This window comes from Phoenix dactylifera, chromosome 14 (assembly GCF_009389715.1).
Source record: "Phoenix dactylifera cultivar Barhee BC4 chromosome 14, palm_55x_up_171113_PBpolish2nd_filt_p, whole genome shotgun sequence".
In the NCBI taxonomy this organism is placed as follows: domain Eukaryota; kingdom Viridiplantae; phylum Streptophyta; class Magnoliopsida; order Arecales; family Arecaceae; genus Phoenix; species Phoenix dactylifera.
In genome coordinates, this window is record NC_052405.1 from 18,289,297 (window position 1) to 18,309,076 (window position 19,780).

Consider the following 19,780-nt stretch of genomic DNA (forward strand, 5'->3'; position numbering starts at 1 on the left):
CACAAATAAACCACAAATAAGCCCTAAAATGCAAATAAGCCCAGAAATAAAATAAACCACAAATAAACCCTAGAATGCAAATAAGCCCAGAAATAAAATAATAAAATAAATATGCAAATAAACGGGTCTGACTCAATCCGGGGGCTCAGGATCATCTGGATGAAGAGCTCTGATGTCCCCATCAACTCCTCCCGGGTGAGAAAAACTCGACCCCGTCGAGTACAGGTCTGGCCGGCTGTCGTACTGCTCCAGAAGATCGGGGTCAAGGCGCTGCAACTGTGCTCTGGAAATCCACGTCACATCAGACTTTGGTCGACCTTTCCACCGAACAAGGTAACGTTGGTAACCACCGTTCCTGGTTGAAATAACCTGCTCATCCAATATATGTTCTATTTGTTCTCTGCGTGCATGAACTTTGGAAAGTGGTGGCTCAACAGCAGGTAATTGGTCAGGGTGTCCAACATGGGCAGGTATATCAATAAAGGGGTCAGAAGGCATGAATATTATCTTTTTGTATGGGACCAAATCTTCAATATTAAATGTCGCACTAATCCCATAGTCATCAGGAAGATCCACAACATATGCATTCGAACTGATTTTCTTTAAGATTTTGAACGGTTCTGCACTACAAGTTTCAAGCCTAATTCTTATCATGACGTAATCTTTTTCACTTAACTCTTTATAACGTCTATGTAAATCAGCAAGAAATTTATATTTTAAGTTAAAATGACTACAATTGCTGATTTCTTGATGCAATGAATGTGGATGTGAAGCAATTGATTGTGCAGACTCAAAGACTCTATACTGATGAGACATGAAAAACAGGTCTATGGGTTGCCTAGGTTTATAATCATGCACCACTTCGAATGGATTTATGCCTATGGACTTATGAACCGAACTATTATATGCAAACTCAACTGTCGGTAAAATTAAATCCCAAGTCCTAGCATATGCATTTGGGTTGAGCCTATGATGTGGAAGGTTGGGCAGAAATACTCCGGAAACTAGATCAATTGCGTGTTGGATATCACGCATTGGAGAAAGTGCATCTGGAAGATCATCAGGGACTACATCATTAAGCTCCTCTAGAAGGGAAACTACTATAGGGGAATATTCAAGATTGGACTCCACATGGGTATCTTTAGCTACAAGTGCCAATTCAGGTGACTGACTCTCAATATCTGTCACTATCTCTTCCACAGTAGTGATGTGAAATGACTTGGTTGTACTTAGATCAATAATCTCCCTTTAGAAATCATTTTGGACAAAATCTAATTCTATAGGTTCGTCTTCAAAGTCTTCTTCATAGTCTTCTATATTTGGTTCATAGACTTCTTCGACATATTCGACCTCTTGGCTCCTAGCTTCTGGTTCAGTACTCAGGTAGGTCCTAATGGAACATTGGGATGCTATGTGGTCGAATTGTTGACATCTTGAGCATTGGGTTTGGTGCCCAAGAACACGGGGAAGGATTACAGGTGGTGCAACCAAACCGATTTTAGGTTGGGCTGCAACAGGGATTGGCGGTGTAGGGGTCCTAGAATTTTGCATGAGCTCATGGATCTCTTGTGTGAATTCCTTGTATCCAGCCCGCATGGCAACGATCTGTTCCTTGATAGACCTCAAAATGTCGGAATTCATGGTAGTTACAGGGGTTTTAGGTTGACTGAAATAGTACTCCATATCACTACAGGTTGACATGCAATGATGATACTAGGTGATGATGTGAAATGCAGTGTCACTAATGAAACCCTAATAACTATGATGTAGGACCAAATTTGATGCAGGACAACCTACTAATGCAATCTATTATGATTTCAGAAATCAGCAAGTCTTCACAATAATAACTTAAAATTTAAATATTGCTGATTTTTACTTCGGTTATTCAGAATTAAGGATTAAGATTATTCAATTTAAGAAATTAGATTGCAATCAAGTAGTACAGTTGTTCTGATCCTAAATCAATCTGATCGAATAATGTTGAGAAACGTCCTGTTACTAGGGTGTGCTAATTTAATGTCAAGATTTAAAGGGTAATAGGACGGGTTCGGAAGTGAAAGGTTCAATGTTCTGAATTATAACAGTAATATAAGTTTTCAAAATATGGCTATCATGCAAGAGAACTAGAACATAATTAAATGAACAAGCCAGAAAAAGTAGAAACCTATCACCTGTCGTGAAGTAGTCGACCAAAATCGTGTGCTCGTGGACGATGATCAGGAGTGCGGTTGCAGCTGATGGACCCTTTCAGTTGGCGTCTACTTGGATCTTTTCACAGTGCCTCTGCGAGTCTGCTGGGCTTGATAATTGAAGGAGAGAAGGAAGAAAGTAATCTGATCTCGGTTTGGCATAGCCCCTGCTGGTTGTCCCTATGGGGACTGGGGAGGCAGCCGGGCGGACCCGAAACTTGTGGGTTGCGGGCTGCTGGTTCGGGGCCTGTAAAGTGGAAGCTGGCGCGGGCCCGACACCTGGGCCTCAGGGAAGTAAATACGGGGGCGTGCGGGTCGGTGGGATTGGGTGAGTGCGAACACAGGGGTGGGGCGAAGTGGGTTGTGGGGAAGAGGGGAATAACAGCGGGATGGAGCCGGGAGGGCGGTCACGGGATGGAGGTGCTCGGCTGCAGGTGGGCGGCGTCTCAGGCGACGAAGCGGCTCGGAAGACGGGTGGTGGAGGGTGGTGCTCGGGGAGCCAAGGCGGCGGCGGGGTCTTGAGGTGGACGCGGACAGCGGCGACTTGGCAGTGACGCGACGCGGCGACAGTGGAAGAGGAAGGGGCGGAGCGCGGCGGCGGGGAGACAAGGCGGCGCTGCAGTGGAGGCGGAGGCGGTCGCAGCGCGGGGGTGGCGCTGCGTGTGGGCGGTAGAGGAAGAGAGCGGCGCTGCGTGCGGGCGGAGGGGAAGCGGGCAAGAGCGTGAGGCGGCGACGGTGAGTGCTGGGCGGCGGAGGCGGAATGGCGACGACGAAGCAGCGATGACGGCGGCGGCACGGGCGGAGCGGCGCTATGAGGGCGGCGGCACAGCGTGCGGTTGGGGAAGATGAACAGAGGTAAGGTTTTTTTTTTGTTTTAACTCAGACCCGTTAGGATTCGGGTTAACGGGTTTGACCCGATCCGATATCCTTTACGGACCCGTCACGTGCGGGTCACGTGAAACTTTTTTTTTTTTTGGACCCGGGTTACCGGGTTGTGGGTTAACGGGTTGAGAACTTCCCGTTACCCTGATTCTTTCTTCAACCTCCCGACGGATTCGGGAGGGCGTCGATCTTCGCGGCGGCGGCTGCGGGCCGGGGCAGGGATCACGACGGCGGCTCCACGACCTGCGGCGGCGGCGAGATCACGGCCACGGTTTCGTGGCCTGCGGCGAAGGTCGGCGGCGGTCCCCTCTATGGACCCGATGCAGGCGGTTGGCGGCAGACGCGGGTGGCCCGGGTTGTAGCGGCGGAGGGAGGCGTTAGGGCGGCAACGAAGAAGGAGAGCGGTGTCCCACTCCCGGATCTGGCCACGGACGGTGGCCACAGGGGTCGCGGCCGAGAGCTTCCTCCGTCAGGACGGTTGCCGCGCGGTTGACACCAGGACGGCGGGCTTCCGTGGGGTCACGGCGACCTCCGGCAGCGAATCGAAGCGGCGGCGCTGGTGTTGTCGTCGGCGAGGGATGGAAGCGGTGGCCGCGAGCGCGGTGACGGGTGGTCACGGGAACAGGGAACCTGCAAAGGTTTGTTTTTTTTTTTTTTTGAATCTGACGGAGGGAAAGAAGAAAGATCAGCCCGGTGAACCAGGGGTTGTTCCCCTCTGTTCCTTCTTGTAAGAACTGAGCGGTGACGGGTGGTCACGAGAACATGAAACCTGCAAAGGTTTGTTTTTTTTTTTTTTTGTTGAGCAGAACTGACAGAGGGAAAGGCCCTGTTCTCCTTGAAGCACCGTGAGAACCGAGGGAAAGGAAGGCTGTTGTTGGATCGGGGCTTTGGCAGCAGGGGCAAAACCAGCCTTGCTCTGATACCAAGTTGATGCCGCACCAATTCTGGAGGAAAACTTCAGTGGGATTTAAATCAGAACAGAAGAAGAGGGAGAAGAGAAAGAAAAGGAGGAGGAGAAGGGGGAGAAGAGAAGAAGAGAGGAGGAGAATAGGTGGGGAGAAAATTTCTTAATTCTTCATTAAACCCTAATCATGAAAATAGTTCCCTATATATAGGGCCCAAATACACAATTTGCATAAACCCCCTTACACAGAAATAAATCCTAATAAACTCACAAATAACACAAATAAACCACAAATAAGCCCTAAAATGCAAATAAGCCCAGAAATAAAATAAACCACAAATAAACCCTAGAATGCAAATAAGCCCAGAAATAAAATAATAAAATAAATATGCAAATAAACGGGTCTGACTCAATCCGGGGGTTCAGGATCATCTGGATGAAGGGCTCTGATGTCCCCATCATTGAGACTAGGTTACTGATATGTAGACTTTATGCTTGGACATTAGTTTGAAAATAAATCAATAGAGGATTTTGGTCTAGATCCGTAGCTAATTAAAACATACTTCAGCTAGCCATTCTATACTTGACAATTTAGTTAATTTTTATGCAATCCATATAGGTTAAATCATATAATTCTACCCTTACACCTCTCTTATTTTCCATAAATTATATAATGAAAGTCTTAAGTTCTTCTTCCACAACCATCCCCTTACCTCCCGGTGCCCAACACCTAAAACTAGCAAAAAACCCCGTGCTATGCATGGGACGAATAAGATGTAATATTTAGCATTGTGGTGTAATAACTAGGAATGAGAGGAATGCAACATAAATCCAATTGGCTTGAAGAGCTTGATGCGAATAGTTCTAAACATTGTAGTATATAAAGTCTGTAGCATTGTGCTGGAATATGAAAATCAATTGCACATATAAAAATTAAAATATATATTGCTTAAAACTACAAAACAATAAAGTAAGTATTTCAAAAAAGAAAGGGAAACAGTGCTTAACGAATAATGAGGAGGAAAAAGAGGTGAAATAATTTGTTAAGGAATCACAAACCTCCGTCTGATTTTAATAGTTTGCTATTAACAAAGGTATCCTGTCATTGCACTAAATGCATGGATAGCTATGAATCCATGACCTGCATTCATTCAAATATCAAAGCAATGTCTGATTTGTTTAGAGTGGAAGGTGCACTAGATTTGCATGTCCATGCAACTAAAAATTGGGATTCGCCATGTAAATTGCCAAAGGATGAAGGATCTCAACCATCTCATAATATGGTGAAGAACTGAAGATGGGTGTTCCTGGTATTGATTTTTTTGGTCGCCGCATCGGTTATTCCCATAACTAAGGCAAGCTAGAAGGTAGGCATTCTTTGCAATTCTAATCAATACTATTATAAAATTAGAATATTATTATTTTATATTATATTAATATATCTTGCTATGCTATACTAATTATTAATAATATTATTATGATATAACTATAATAATATTTATATATTACTAGTGTAACAAATTAATATGACTATAAATTTGAATAATAATGTTATATAATATGAATATTGTGCATATAATATTACTAAAATGATATTATCATGGTTGATGTTTCATTATAGTTATTAATAAATTTTTAGTCTGAATATTATGATATAATTTCATTATGAACTAGTTCTTTTAAAAATTATGTTAGTATACTATAGTATACATGCATTTATAAAGTAAAATGATTTATTATTACAAAGAAGTATCAAAATAATAATATTTTATATTAACATTGTTTTTAATACAAAAATATCACTACATAATATCTTGTATTTACGTAAATACTAATTATAGTATGAAATATTACTCTTTAATATTTATATTTTATTAAAATATTAATGTTAATTTAAAAATATTAATATTGTTGTATATAATATAATATATGGATTAAGGGTAATTTTATCATTTGAAAAAAATTGATAGTGAGCTTGTCACGCCCCCGCCTCTGCGAGGCACGTGAGGCACCTAGTGCCCACGTGGGGGCCACATGAGGGGGGAACACGGGGCTCCCCTGCCAGATATTGTCCGGTTCTGAGGCTTCACGCAAGCGTCCTTCATCCATCCCCGGTTTTGTTTTCCACCCAAAATGCGTTTGCAGGATTAGGAGACACCCGCCTCATATGCCCAGGCTCTGGAACGAGTCTTTCCGATGTTGGACTATTGGGCCTCACACCATTCCCACCATCGGACAAGAGCCGTCCTCGGCTCTGATACCAAATGTCACGCCCCCGCCTCTGCGAGGCACGTGAGGCACCCAGTGCCCACGTGGGGGCCACATGAGGGGGGAACACGGGGCTCCCCTGCCAGATATTGTCCGGTTCTGAGGCTTCACGCAAGCGTCCTTCACCCCTCTCCGATTTTGTTTTCCACCCAAAACGCGTCTGCAGGATTAGGAGACACCCGCCTCATATGCCCAGGCTCTGGAACGAGTCTTTCCGATGTGGGACTATTGGGCCTCACACCATGTCACATGTCACGCCCCGGATCCGGACATGATTTTTTTTTTTTATATTATGCGCCCCAAATCCGGTTTATGACATGGCCGTGCTATTATAGGTTGTTGCCCACAATAACACGCAGCCCATGATAACAATCTTATTTCATAAAATAAAACCAAATCCGATCAAATCTATTGACTAATCATAAAGAAGCAAATACCGTGCATCTAAATCAAATACTTGAGTTTGAAATATTACAACCCAAACTTATTAACATAGATACTTCTAAGAGTCCCTGTAACTATGCTTCAACTCCCATTTTCATTCACTCTTTCCCGCTCCTAATCGCCTTAATTATCTGAAATAAATAAAAGAAAACAACAGGAGGGGTATGAGCTTGCTACTCAGTAAGTAACCATGTACTATCTTATTAGATCAAGCATAATTTTTCTCATGCCAATGCATCATTTGAAGAACTTAACAGAAAATAAAGCATTTCATAGATAAATTATTCAAAACAGGTTATAAAGCACAATATGCTTCAACCATGCAAGTTCATAAACATGATAATGCAAGTCTTATAAAAATGCTGCCATTCATCCATACTTTATAAATCTTACTCTCAGACAGATGTGCTGCTATGGTCACTATAATCCCGTGACAGGGTTCGTATTCGTAGTCGACAAGTTTTATAACTTATTCTTATTCGTTACCAACTTTAACCCGTTGGCAGAGGGCCATATTCGTTGGAAACTAGCTCCAGAGGGGTCGACTGACCTCTATTTCTAGAGGTAGGCATAGCTATTCTGAGAGTTCATAAATCATTATTCTTTTTCGTAAGTCATACTTTCATACATAGGTTGGAAAATGACAAATGGCATCGTAATGTATAAAATTCATGATCATGCCACAAATCTAAATCTCATTTTCATGCAATTTATCATAACCATAATTCATCGTAATGTATAAAATTCATAATCATGCCACAAATATCATTTTCATGCAATTTATCATAACCATAATTTATACTGAAATATTTATGAAGGATGCAATTTAACCAAACCATGAATCACATGCAATCATATGCTTGATCCTACTTTTAAGAAAATACATCATAACAATATATTTTTTATTATTTTATTCTTACAATTAAACAGTGATTTCTAAATTAATAAGATCAGTGCCAGGGTTACTTACCTTGATTCGCTCACGAATCTCTAGAACCAGATGACAACTTCATTGTACCTATCATCATAGAGGACAGATTATCATTTTCTATTTTAATTTATTTATTTATTGTTATTTCATTTCATTTAAATACATCTATTACCTTAATTCTCTATTTATTATTATTATTATTTATTATTATTTTTCCTTTTCTCTCTTTTTTTTTCTTCTTCTTCTTTTCTTCTTCTTTTTTTTTTTTGCTTCTCTTCTCCCGAAACTTCCCCTCTTCTTCATTCCCGAAGCTTCCCCTCCTCTTCTTCTTCTTCTTCTTCCTCCTCCTCCTCCTCCTCCTCCTCCTCCTCTTCTTCTTCTTCTTCTTCTTCTTCTTTTTTTCTCCTTCCCTCTTTCTTCTCCTGTAAGGGGAGATCGGGCTCGAGAGGGCCAAGCAGCAGCCGGCGACGCCCCCTCGGCCGGCTAGCGGCACCCGCGGTGCCTGCGGCACCCACGGTTGCGGCCGTGACCGTACCTGCGGTCCGCGGCTGCGGCCGTGGCCGGCGTTCCTCGGCCTCCGGCGCCCGCAGTCGCAGGCCGCGCCTGCGGCCCGCGGCTGGCATTCCCCGGCCTCCGGCATCGCAGTCGCAGGCCGCACCTGCGGCCGGCGTTCCCCGGCCTCCGGCGCCGCAGTCGCAGGCCGCGCCTGCGGCCAGCGCCCACGGTGAGTCCCCTCCCTTTTTTTTTTCTTTCTTTCTTTCTTTCTTCCTCTGTTCACCCAAGGAAAGAGACGAGAGTCGCCCCCTTTGTCCCACCAGAAGGGAGAAAGGGAAGGACTTCGATCTGACTGCAGCCCCCTCCGACGACTGGCGGTGGTTGCGGCCGAAGCCAGACGATACCTGCGACCGAGAGCCGACAAGCTGACAATCACAGATACGCCTTTTTCTCCTCTTCTTTTATTTCATTATCATAAGGTAGGAAGGATATAAGGTTAAGGCTTACCTTGCTATGAAGAGAAGCTGCGGCTACTCTCTCCGGCGGCACTGGTGCGAGCTCCAAACCCTAGCAGCGGAGGAGGGAAAAGGGGTTAGAGGCAGAGTGGGGTGGAAAAGGAGGAGTGCTTGGTGGATCTCAAATGCGGTTCAATGGGGGATTTTAGAGAGAAAAATTTTAAATTACCGCCGCGATTTCAGCGGCGGTTGTGTGGGTTCATCGGCCATTCAAATGGCCGCCGCGGATCTTGCCCCCGTTACGCTCGAGAAGATGCAGCCGAGGATTCCGGCCTCTCCTTCGGCTTGGGCCTCACATTCTCCCCCCCTTAAATAAAATTTCGTCCTCGAAATTCACATACCTGAGACTTCGAAGAATTGCGGATGCCTCGCATGCATTTCATCCTCAAGCTCCCAAGTTGCCTCTCTTTCTGAATGGTTGCTCCATTGTACTTTCACATATGGGATGGTACGCCGCCTCAAAACTTGCTCCTTGCGATCGATAATACGTAAAGAAAATTCTTCATAAGTCAAATCTTCGTCAACTTGCAATGGCTCATACTGTACCACATGACTGGGATCAGAGACATACTTCCTCAGTAAGGAAACATGAAAAACATTGTGTACTTTAGATAGCCCGGGTGGCAAGGCTAATCTGTAAGCAACCTCTCCAACTCTGTCCAGAATCTCAAAGGGCCCGATGTAGCGTGGACTTAGTTTACTATGTCTTCCAAATCTCATGATACCTTTCGAGGGTGAAATCTTCAAGAAAACAAAATCACCTGCTTGAAATTCTACTTCTCTCCTCTTTTTATCTGCCCAACTCTTCTGTCTATCCTGAGCTGCCTTGAGTCTTTCCTTGATCAACAAGATTTTCTCCCTGGCATTCTGCACTAATTCTGGACCCAATAACTTCTTTTCTCCAACATCATCCCAATGCAGAGGAGACCTGCACTTCCTCCCGTAAAGGGCTTCATATGGTGCCATCTTGATGCTAGAATGGTAACTATTATTATAAGCAAACTCCACCAAGGCTATATGATTATCCCAGCAACCTCCAAGATCAACTGTACATGTTCTCAGCATATCCTCTAAGGTCTGGATCGTCCTTTCTGACTGACCATCGGTCTGAGGGTGGTAAGCAGTGCTGAGCCTCAATTCAGTATCCATAGCATCTTGAAAACTTCTCCAGAATCTAGATACAAATCGTGGGTCTCGATCAGATACAATGCTCACCGGTACCCCGTGTAGGCGCACGATCTCATCAATGTACCTCTGCGCCAGCCTATCAAGTGAAGTGCCAACCCTAAAGGGTAAAAAGTGAGCTGACTTTGTGAGGCGATCAACAATTACCCACACTGCATCATTTTTCTTAACTGTCTTGGGAAGCCCAATAACGAAGTCCATGGTGATGTGTTCCCATTTCCATTCTGGTATCTCCAATGGCTCCAACAATCCGGCAGGTCTTTGGTGTTCAGCTTTCACTTGTTGACATACCAAGCACCGAGCTACAAACTCGGCTATCTCTCTTTTCATACCATTCCACCAAAAATGTTCCCTTAAATCTCTATACATCTTAGTGCTACCAGGATGAATAGAGAAATAGGATTGGTGAGCTTCCTCCAAAATCTCTTTCTTCAAGTCAGCATCTTTAGGTACACACAGTCTACTCCCAAATCGTAGAGTACCATCTGGGTGAATCCTGAGTTCGGGTCGCAACCCTCTTTCTGCATCTTTCTTGAGCTGACACATCTGTACATCTGTTTGTTGAGCAGCCTTTATTTTCTCTATCAAGGTGGGTTGTACCATCAAACTAGCCAGCATGTTCTCAGCATCCTTGGTAGTCACCTCAATCTGCATCATGTGGAGATCTTTCAAAATTTGTTTTTGAGTAGTGAGCAAAGCTGTTGTGCCCACTGCTGACTTCCTACTGAGGGCATCTGCCACCACATTAGCCTTTCCCAGATGATACTTAATATTTAGATCATAATCTTTCAGTAGTTCGAGCCATCTCCTCTGCCTCATGTTTAACTCTTTCTGGGTAAATATATACTTCAAGCTTTTGTGATCAGTAAATACCTCACATGGCTCCCCATACAGATAGTGTCGCCAAATTTTTAAAGCGAAGACTACCGCTGCCAATTCCAAATCATGCGTCGGATAGTTCTGCTCATAGGGTTTCAACTGTCTAGAGGCATAAACCACTACTTTATCATTTTGCATCAGTACACAGCCCAACCCTTTCTTGGAGGCATCACTATAAATGGTGAAACCCCCAATATTAGACGGCAGAGTGAGAACAGGAGCAGACACTAACCTTTGCTTTAACTCCTGAAAGCTTCGTTCACAATCCTCGCCCCATTCAAACTTTGCTCGTTTCTGAGTTAAACGAGTCAAAGGAGTAGCTATCTGAAAAAATCCTTCCACAAATCTTCTATAGTACCCAGCCAAACCCAAGAAGCTTCTAATCTCAGTCACATTTGTAGGATGAGGCCAGTCCACCACTGCTTCTATTTTCTTTGGGTCCACTGATACCCCTTCTTTGGAAATCACATGCCCAAGGAATGCGATGTTGTCCAGCCAAAACTCGCATTTGCTCAATTTGGCATAGAGCTTCTTCTCCCGAAGAGTTTGCAATACCCTTCTCAAGTGATCTTCATGTTCTTCCTTACTCTTAGAATAGACCAAGATGTCATCTATGAAAATAATAACAAATTGGTCCAAATATTGTTTGAAGGCCCTGTTCATTAAGTCCATAAAGGCAGCAGGTGCATTGGTTAGTTCAAAAGACATAACCAAAAATTCGTAATGGCCATATCAGGTTCGAAATGCAGTCTTAGGCACATCCTCAGCTCTTATTTTTAATTGATGATAACCGGATCGCAAATCTATCTTGGAGAAGACTTGGGCACCTTGCAGCTGATCAAATAAGTCATCAATGCGGGGCAAAGGGTACTTGTTCTTCACTGTCACCTTGTTCAGCTCTCGGTAATCAATACACAGCCGCATACTTCCATCCTTCTTCTTTACAAATAGTACAGGAGCCCCCCATGGAGAAACACTCGGACGGATGAATTTCTTCTCTAGAAGCTCCTGTAGCTGAACTTTCAATTCTCTCAGCTCCGCAGGGGCCATCCGGTAAGGAGCCTTAGAGATTGGTCCAACACCCGGTATGAGATTAATTTCGAAAACAATTTCTCGATCAGGAGGTAGCCCAGGTAGCTCCGTCGGAAAAACATCTGGATATTCCCTCACAACAGGAATATCATCTAGTCCTGATTCTTTTTGAGTGTCCACAACATAGGCTAGATAGGCCTGACACCCCTTTCCTAGTGCCTTCCTTGCACTCATAGCAGAAATAATATGCAAGGAGGGCTTCATGGTGGGTGCATCACCTTGGTAGAAGAATTTCAGTTCATCAGGTATCTGGAACACTACCTTTTTGCCATAGCAGTCGATATGAGCATTGTTGCTGGAAATTGGACCCGGGGGCTGCCGCGAACCGAGAGGGGAGGAGCTCCGCTGCCGGGACGGTGGATGGCGGTGCGTCGACTGGCGGCGTCCTCCTGGAGAGTCCTGCAAGAAAGCCGGTGGCCGGGCTTTCCGGCGCCGGCCCTCCGAAGCTTAAGTCAGAGGGGGCTAATATGTGGGGGGAGTAAAGGAGGAGAATATATATTCTCTCTTTCTTTGTGTGTATCTGTGTCTCTCCCCTCTCCTTCCCCCCCAGGTTCCCTTTTATAGAAAGGTATCACGTTATCTGAGAGGTGACAAGGGGATTTGTCTTCTTTCGTGATTATTGGGCACGATCATGCTCATTAATGGCGTTGTGGAGAATAAGGCCGGATCAGGCCGGAGTCAGGGAGCTGTCACGGTCGATCGGACCCGTTGGGGTGGTTGAACCGCCGGCCGTGGTGGGCCTGGGGTTCGTAGATGGCAAGTGCATTGATTGCTGAGTGAACCGGTGGTCAGGGAGAGCCATACGCTTTGATGGTTCAGTGATCCGGAGATCATCTTTAGCCGTGTTCATTTAATGACTGAGTGCATCGGAGGCCTGAGGGGGTCTCATGCATTAATGATAGGGCGTGCCGAATACCTGCGGAGATCTTGTGCTTTGATGATTTAGGGATGGTGGCAGATTGTAGTGGAGTCATGTATTTAGTTGTCAGATCCTTTAGAGGATTAGGTGGAGATTGGATATTTGGCTAAGACATGGGCCCGGCACGGGTGTCGAGCCGAGCTGGTTGCTTAGCGGAGTGTCCTGTAGCGGGGTTGCTCCTGGTCGGCACTTTCTAGTCGAGCGCCCCTCTGGTCGGTGTTTTCTAGCCGAGCGCTTCTCTTGGTCAGCGCTCTCTAGTCGAGCGCCTCTCTGGTCGGCGCTCTTTGGTCGAGCGCCTCTCTGGTCGGCGCTCTTTAGCCGAGCGCCTCTCTTGGTCAGCGCTCTCTAATCGAGCGCCTTTCTGGTCGGCGCTCTTTGGTCGAGCGCCTCTGGTCGGCGCTCTCTAGTCGAGCGCCTCTGAGGAGGAATGACTTGGGTTTTCTCCCCAATACTACCCCCCGACTTCCGAGTTCCAGCTGGTTACCAGCTTGAGCGCGGGAAGTAGTTTTAGTTGGGTCATTATGAATTATGAAAATTTTAAACTATCGCGCGTTTCGAATTATCGGGCGCTTCGAGGTGCCATTAATAGGCGGCGTCTCTTCTTTCCCGAAATGTCTCATTATTGGGATGCCTTCTTCGAAGCGTCCTCGCGTCGTGGGCTCATGATGGGGCCGCACGATCCGTCGGGGCGCTTCTGTGTTCGAAGCGTCAGCCCGAATTAAATATGGCGCTCTGTCTTTTGGGCCGACACGCGTCGTAATCCGAACGGGGTGCAGCGCTTTTCTTGTTGATCGGGGCCGTTGGAGGGATCTATATTAACCCTCACCTGGCCTCCCGTTCCTTTCTTATTGTCTTCTTCCTTCAGCTTTTCTCAGTCCGAAGTTTTCTTTCTCCGGCATCTTCTACAGGTCCTTTTTTCTTTCGATCTTTTTCTCTTCCTCCTAATGGGTCCCGGTCCGAGTGAAGTCGAGTCCACTATGAGTGTATTGGAGGTCGAGATGACCGAGGAGTGGTTTTTCCCTCTAGAAGGGTTCTGTTTGGAGCCCGCCAGGCGGGGGGATCGGGTAACCGATCCTCCGGTAGGCCGGATTGGAGTGTATTTGGAGTCACTCTGGGCCGGCCTACGATTTCCTCTTCACGGCTTCGTGAACGAGTTGCTGACGGTATACCAATTGGTTCCGGCGCAGCTCGCTCCGAATGCCTGGAGGACAGTGGTCGGTTTCCTGTCGTTGTGTTTACTGTATGGGATTTCGACCTCTGTCAACATTTTCCGGCGACTTTTTGTGTTGAAGTCGAATCCAGGAGACGGAGAGTGGCTCTACATCGCCCTTCGGGCGGGTCGGCCACTCTTTCAGGGCGCTCCTTCGTCCATTCATGACTGGAAGAATAAGTTCTTCTTCCTAGGTTCTGAACGGACATGGGGGTTTGACCCTAGGTGGGGGCCGACCCAACTCAGGTCCGTCAACAAAGTCCCCAAGCTTTCTCCGCGCGAGCAGGGGATTATCAACACCATTCGCAGCCTCGGGGGCGGTATTTTACTGAGCGGCCTCATAAGTGAGGACGCTCTGGTGAACGTTGGCCTGAGCTCGGCGCGTCCTCAGGGTAAGGGTAATAGTAGGGTGTCTTTTTCATTTTGTTATAGTTCCAAGTTCTAATCCTGCTCGTCCTTGCAGATATCGCAAAGATGGTGAGCAAGAGCGAGGTCCTATACGCCCGGTTTCAAAAGAGGGCGGCCGAGCTCCCGGGAGAACCAACCGAGCCGAGGAAGAAAGCGAAGATCTCAGCGACCGCAGCGGTCGAGGTGGGCGCTCCTCGCCCCGCGCGCTCCGAAGCTGGTCGGGGCACGGGCTCTAGCGGAGCTACGGTGGCGCTCCCGTGCCCGACGCCAATTTCCCAGGTTCCTGGTCGGCAGGAAGCCCCAATTGCCGACCAGGGGGGAAGTTCAGCGGGTCTGGCGCTCGCGCGCCCCGCTCCGGTTTTGCGGCAGTCAGATCGGCCGCCTGTCCGACCCCATCCCTCCAGTTCCGAGCCGGGGAGCAGCCAAGGAGCTGCGGGGTCGGCTCCGCCCGGGCCAGCCGAGTCGGCCTTCCGGGCTCGTCGGGCTCACGGGAGCGGGTGCCTTACGCTCCCGTCTGGTCGGTCTTCGAGGGCGATTCGGCCCTCGATAATCCCCAAGTGGCGCGTGAAGTATTCCGGGTCGCGCTACTTTCGGTCGACCAGGCCAAAATCCGGTCCATGAGCTACGGCGCCTTCATGGACTCCACTCTCTGCTCCGCCGTCCGGGTAAGTTAGTCTTCCTGTTTGTACAGTTATGCAAGTATTATTTTTAGTTTCTCATGTTTCTCACGTCTTTTTTACAGCATCTGCACGAGACGGAGACGCTGATGGACATAGTGCAAGACTACCGGGAGCGGGCCCGGAGGCATCAGCGGGGGCACGAGGAGGCCGAGGCAAGGTGCCAGGCGTCCGAGGTCGAGCGCCTTGTGCTCCAAGCAAAGGTGGGAGCAGCCGAGGATGAGGTTCGAGCTCTGACCGCCGAGCTCGAAGAGGAGAAGGGCGCGCACACGTTGGCGAGATCTGAAGTGCGCGCCGTGGAGGCTCGTTTGGCCGAGGCCGAGCTGGCACTGGCCACCCGTGAGCAGGAGGTGGGGAATACCCGCCTCAAAACCTTAGAGCTCGAGCGGGAAATAAAAAACCTCGAGCGGAAAGCCGCATACCACGAGGCTCGGGAGCAAGAGGCTCGGGAGCAGGCCCAAGACGTGGTTAAGCTCTTCCGCGAGTCGGAGGAGTTCCGTGACCTTCTAGAAGAGGAAGGTGTGAACGGGCTTATCCAGGGCTTCAAGGACTTCCGCAACCAACTGCGGCGGCTCCTTCCGGACTTTGACCTGAGCCTGCTCAGACCAGGAGCAGGGGTCGAAAGGTCGGAGGCGGAGGCAGAAGCTCCGGAGGCCGACCAGGGAGGTCTGGCCGAGGCTGTTCCCGAGGCCACCGAGATGGCCTCCGAAGCTGTTCCCGGTACTGCCGAGGCTACCGAGGAGGAGGCTTTGACCGCAGAACCGGCCATTCCTGAAGTTGCCGAGCCCGAGCCTTAGTATAGTTTTTTTTTTTTTTTTGTAAGTCGGGATGGCCCCTACACTTGTTAAGGCCGAGCCCGAGCTTTGTACTTAGCCTACGGGCTTTTTGAAATGAATATACGTATATTTTTCGTAACTTGCAAATGCCTTGTTTTTATCTTTGGTAGACCTAGGTTTCTCTGCTTGGATTCACTTTAGGCTCCAAGGACATGGGCTCTGCGGCCCCAACTTCGTCCGCCACATAGTTGGACTTGCGTTTAGGCTAGGCATGCCGAGCTCAGGTTCGAGTTTCCATTGCTCGGTCCTTCGATCAGTAATATAGCGACGCTTATGTCTAGGATGCGTTCGGGCTCGGGGGAGTTTTTTCGAGCTTAGCTCAGAATTTGACCGAGCCCTAGGACTGGGTCACTAAGACTTAGAATTTTTAGTGAACTTTGAGTCCGGACCTCGAGTTGCCGAGGCGGATGATCGGACCTTTTCCGACGAACGGGTTGAACGCCCGTCAGCTCGTGATGGGGATTCATTGAGCTGACGGTATAAACCAAGCTTGCTATAAAACGGTGCATGTAGGATGGGTGAGGCCGAGCGATGATTGGCCCGACCAGGTGCCTCGACGTCAGTCGGGGGTTCATTCAGGTAATTAATTAACCAAGAATGAAAGTGAATGAGAACGTAAAGACATTGAGTGGGTACCTGGTACCGTGAGCGTTCTTACGCCGAGGCCGTGAACTTCGCCTGGCGACTGAAGACGCTTTTCTGCTCGGAGTCCGTTCTTTGGGGGACGCCGGCCAGAGAAGAATCCAAGAATGAAAATAAATGAGATAATGTAATGACATTAATTGAATGGGTACCTGGTACCGTGAGCGTTCTTACGCCGAGGCCGTGAACTTCGCCTGGCGACTGAAGACGCTTTTCTGCTCGGAGTCCGTTCTTTGGGGGACGCCGGCCAGAGAAGAATCCAAGAATGAAAATAAATGAGATAATGTAATGACATTAATTGAATGGGTACCTGGTACCGTGAGCGTTCTTACGCCGAGGCCGTGAACTTCGCCTGGCGACTGAAGACGCTTTTCTGCTCGGAGTCCGTTCTTTGGGGGACGCCGGCCAGAGAAGAATCCAAGAATGAAAATAAATGAGATAATGTAATGACATTAATTGAATGGGTACCTGGTACCGTGAGCGTTCTTACGCCGAGGCCGTAAACTTCGCCTGGCGACTGAAGACGCTTTTCTGCTCGGAGTCCGTTCTTTGGGGGACGCCGGCCAGAGAAGAATCCAAGAATGAAAATAAATGAGATAATGTAATGTCATTAATTGAATGGGTACCTGGTACCGTGAGCGTTCTTACGCCGAGGCCGAGAACTTCGCCTGGCGACTGAAGACGCTTTTCTGCTCGGAGTCCGTTCTTTGGGGGACGCCGGCAAGATAGCCAATCACGGAATTTTCGCTGATCACGAACAGGAGATTGAATCGAGCTCTGTGATCGATGGAGAACGAGCCGGGCTCGTTGGCCGATGGAGAACGAGCCGAGCTCGTTGGCCGATGGAGAACGAGCCGAGCTCGTTGGTCGATGAAGACTGCATCCCGAAGTATCGGGGCATCCCGACCGTGGTCGGGGTAGGAGAACGAGCCGAGCTCGTTGGCCGATGGAGAACGAGCCGAGCTCGTTGGCCGATGGAGAACGAGCCGAGCTCGTTGGTCGATGAAGACCGCATCCCGAAGTATCGGGGCATCCCGACCGTGGTCGGGGTAGGAGAACGAGCCGAGCTCGTTGGCCGATGGAGAACGAGCCGAGCTCGTTGGTCGATGGAGAACGAGCCGAGCTCATTGGTCGATGGAGAACGAGCCGAGCTCGTTGGTCGATGAAGACCGCATCCCGAAGTATCGGGGCATCCCGACCGTGATCGGGGTAGGAGAACGAGCCGAGCTTGTTGGTCGATGGAGAACGAGCCGAGCTCGTTGGTCGATGGAGAACGAGCCGAGCTCGTTGGCCGATGGAGAACGAGCCTGGTATCATGAGACAATTTAGGAGAATTGGTGAGTTCGAACAAGTGCATAAACCGTCATAAAATGAACTTTATGGTTGAATAGTGGGGGACCCCTTGGGGTTCTACTGGTAGTACACGCGGAGATTTTCAGTACTCCAGCTTCGTGGAATGGGAGTCCCATCTAGAGACTCTAGCTTATAAGTTCCGGGCCGGCGGATGCGCGTGACTCGGTAGGGTCCTTCCCAATTTGGAGCCAATTTCCCTTGCTCAGTTGGTCGGGAGGCCTCGGCTCTTCTGAGGACAAGGTCCCCTGCTTTGAAGGATTTGACCTTGACCCTGGCGTTGTAATACTGAGCTGTCTTTTGCTGGTACCTCGCCATGCGAACTCGGACGGCCTCCCTTGTTTCCTCGATTAGGTCAAGGTTGTTCTTGAGCTGTGAGGAGTTGGAGCTGGCATCGTGATGTTCTACTCTTAGAGAAGGGAGTCCAATCTCCAACGGGATGACAGCTTCTGTTCCATATGTCAGATTGAAAGGAGTCTCGCCGGTGGGGACACGGAATGTGGTTCGGTAAGCCCACAGGACATTGTATAGGTCCTCGACCCATTGTCCTTTGGATTTGTCGAGCCTGGCTTTGAGCCCCTGCAAAATAGTACGGTTTGTTACCTCGGTTTCTCCGTTCGTCTGAGGGTGCGCGACCGAGGTGAAGCGGTGGTCGATGCCAAGCTCGGAGCAGAATTCTCTAAAATGAAGGTTGTCGAACTGGCGACCGTTGTCGGATATGAGGATGCGGGGGAGCCCGAATCTGCAAATTATTGATTTCCAGACAAAATTCCGCATCTTCTGCTCGGTGATCCGGGCAAGAGGCTCGGCTTTCACCCACTTTGTAAAATAGTCGATGGAGACGACCAGGAATTTCCTTTGCCCGGTAGCCAGAGAAAATGGCCCTAGAATGTCAATTCTCCACTGGGCAAAAGACCAAGGGAGCTGATAGAAGTTAAGGGAGCCGAGGGTCGGCGTTGGACATTGGCGTTTCTCTGGCATCGGTCGCATCTTCTGATAAAGTCCACAGCATCCTTCTGGAGTGTCGGCCAATAGTATCCTTGGCGCAAAATTTTATGGGCCAATGCTCGTCCTCCCAGATGGTTTCCGCAAATTCCTTCATGGACTTCGCGCATTGCATAGTCAGCCTCTGTTGGGCGGAGACATCTGAGGAGAGGAGAGGTGAAAGATCTCCGATAAAGCTTTTCCTCGTGCAATATGTACCAGGTGGTGGAGCGCTTTATTCGGCGAGCCTCTCGTTCATCACTGGGGAGGACTTCGTCTTGCAGATAGCTGATGAGCTCGTCCATCCAGCTTGGCACGGACTCAATGCAAAGGGCCTGCTCGGGCTCCTCCGTACTGGGCTTTTGGAGATACTCCAGTGCTACCGCTTTGGGGAGCTCGCTCATGCGAGAGGACGCCAGTTTTGACAGCTGGTCGGCCCTGAGATTCTCCGACCTGGCAACATGTTGGATGTGGAAAGAATCCAAGGCCGAGGCGAGATTCCGTACCTTCTGAAGATATTTTTGCATTGTGGGGTCTCTGGCTTCGAAGTCGCCCATGATTTGGTTGACGACGAGCTGAGAATCGCTGAAGGCCTTCAGGTCCTTCACTCCTAGCTCTCTGGCTAGCTTGAGCCCGGCGACGAGTGCTTCGTACTCCACCATATTGTTGGAAGCAGAAAACTCGAGGCATAGGGCTTGCTCAGCGACCACCCCCTCCGGGCTGGTGAGGATGAGACCTGCCCCGCTACCCCCCGAGTTTGAAGAGCCATCGACATGCAAAGTCCATGCCAAACTCGGGGTCTGCTCCATTGGTGGCTCAGGTTCGGGCTCGACCTCGTCCGGTATGGTGCACTCGACTATGAAGTCGGCGAGTGTTTGCGCTTTGATCGCCGGTCTGGGTTGGTACTCGAGGTCAAATTCCCCGAGCTCGATGGCCCATTTGGTGATTCGGCCTGCGCGGTCTGATCTTT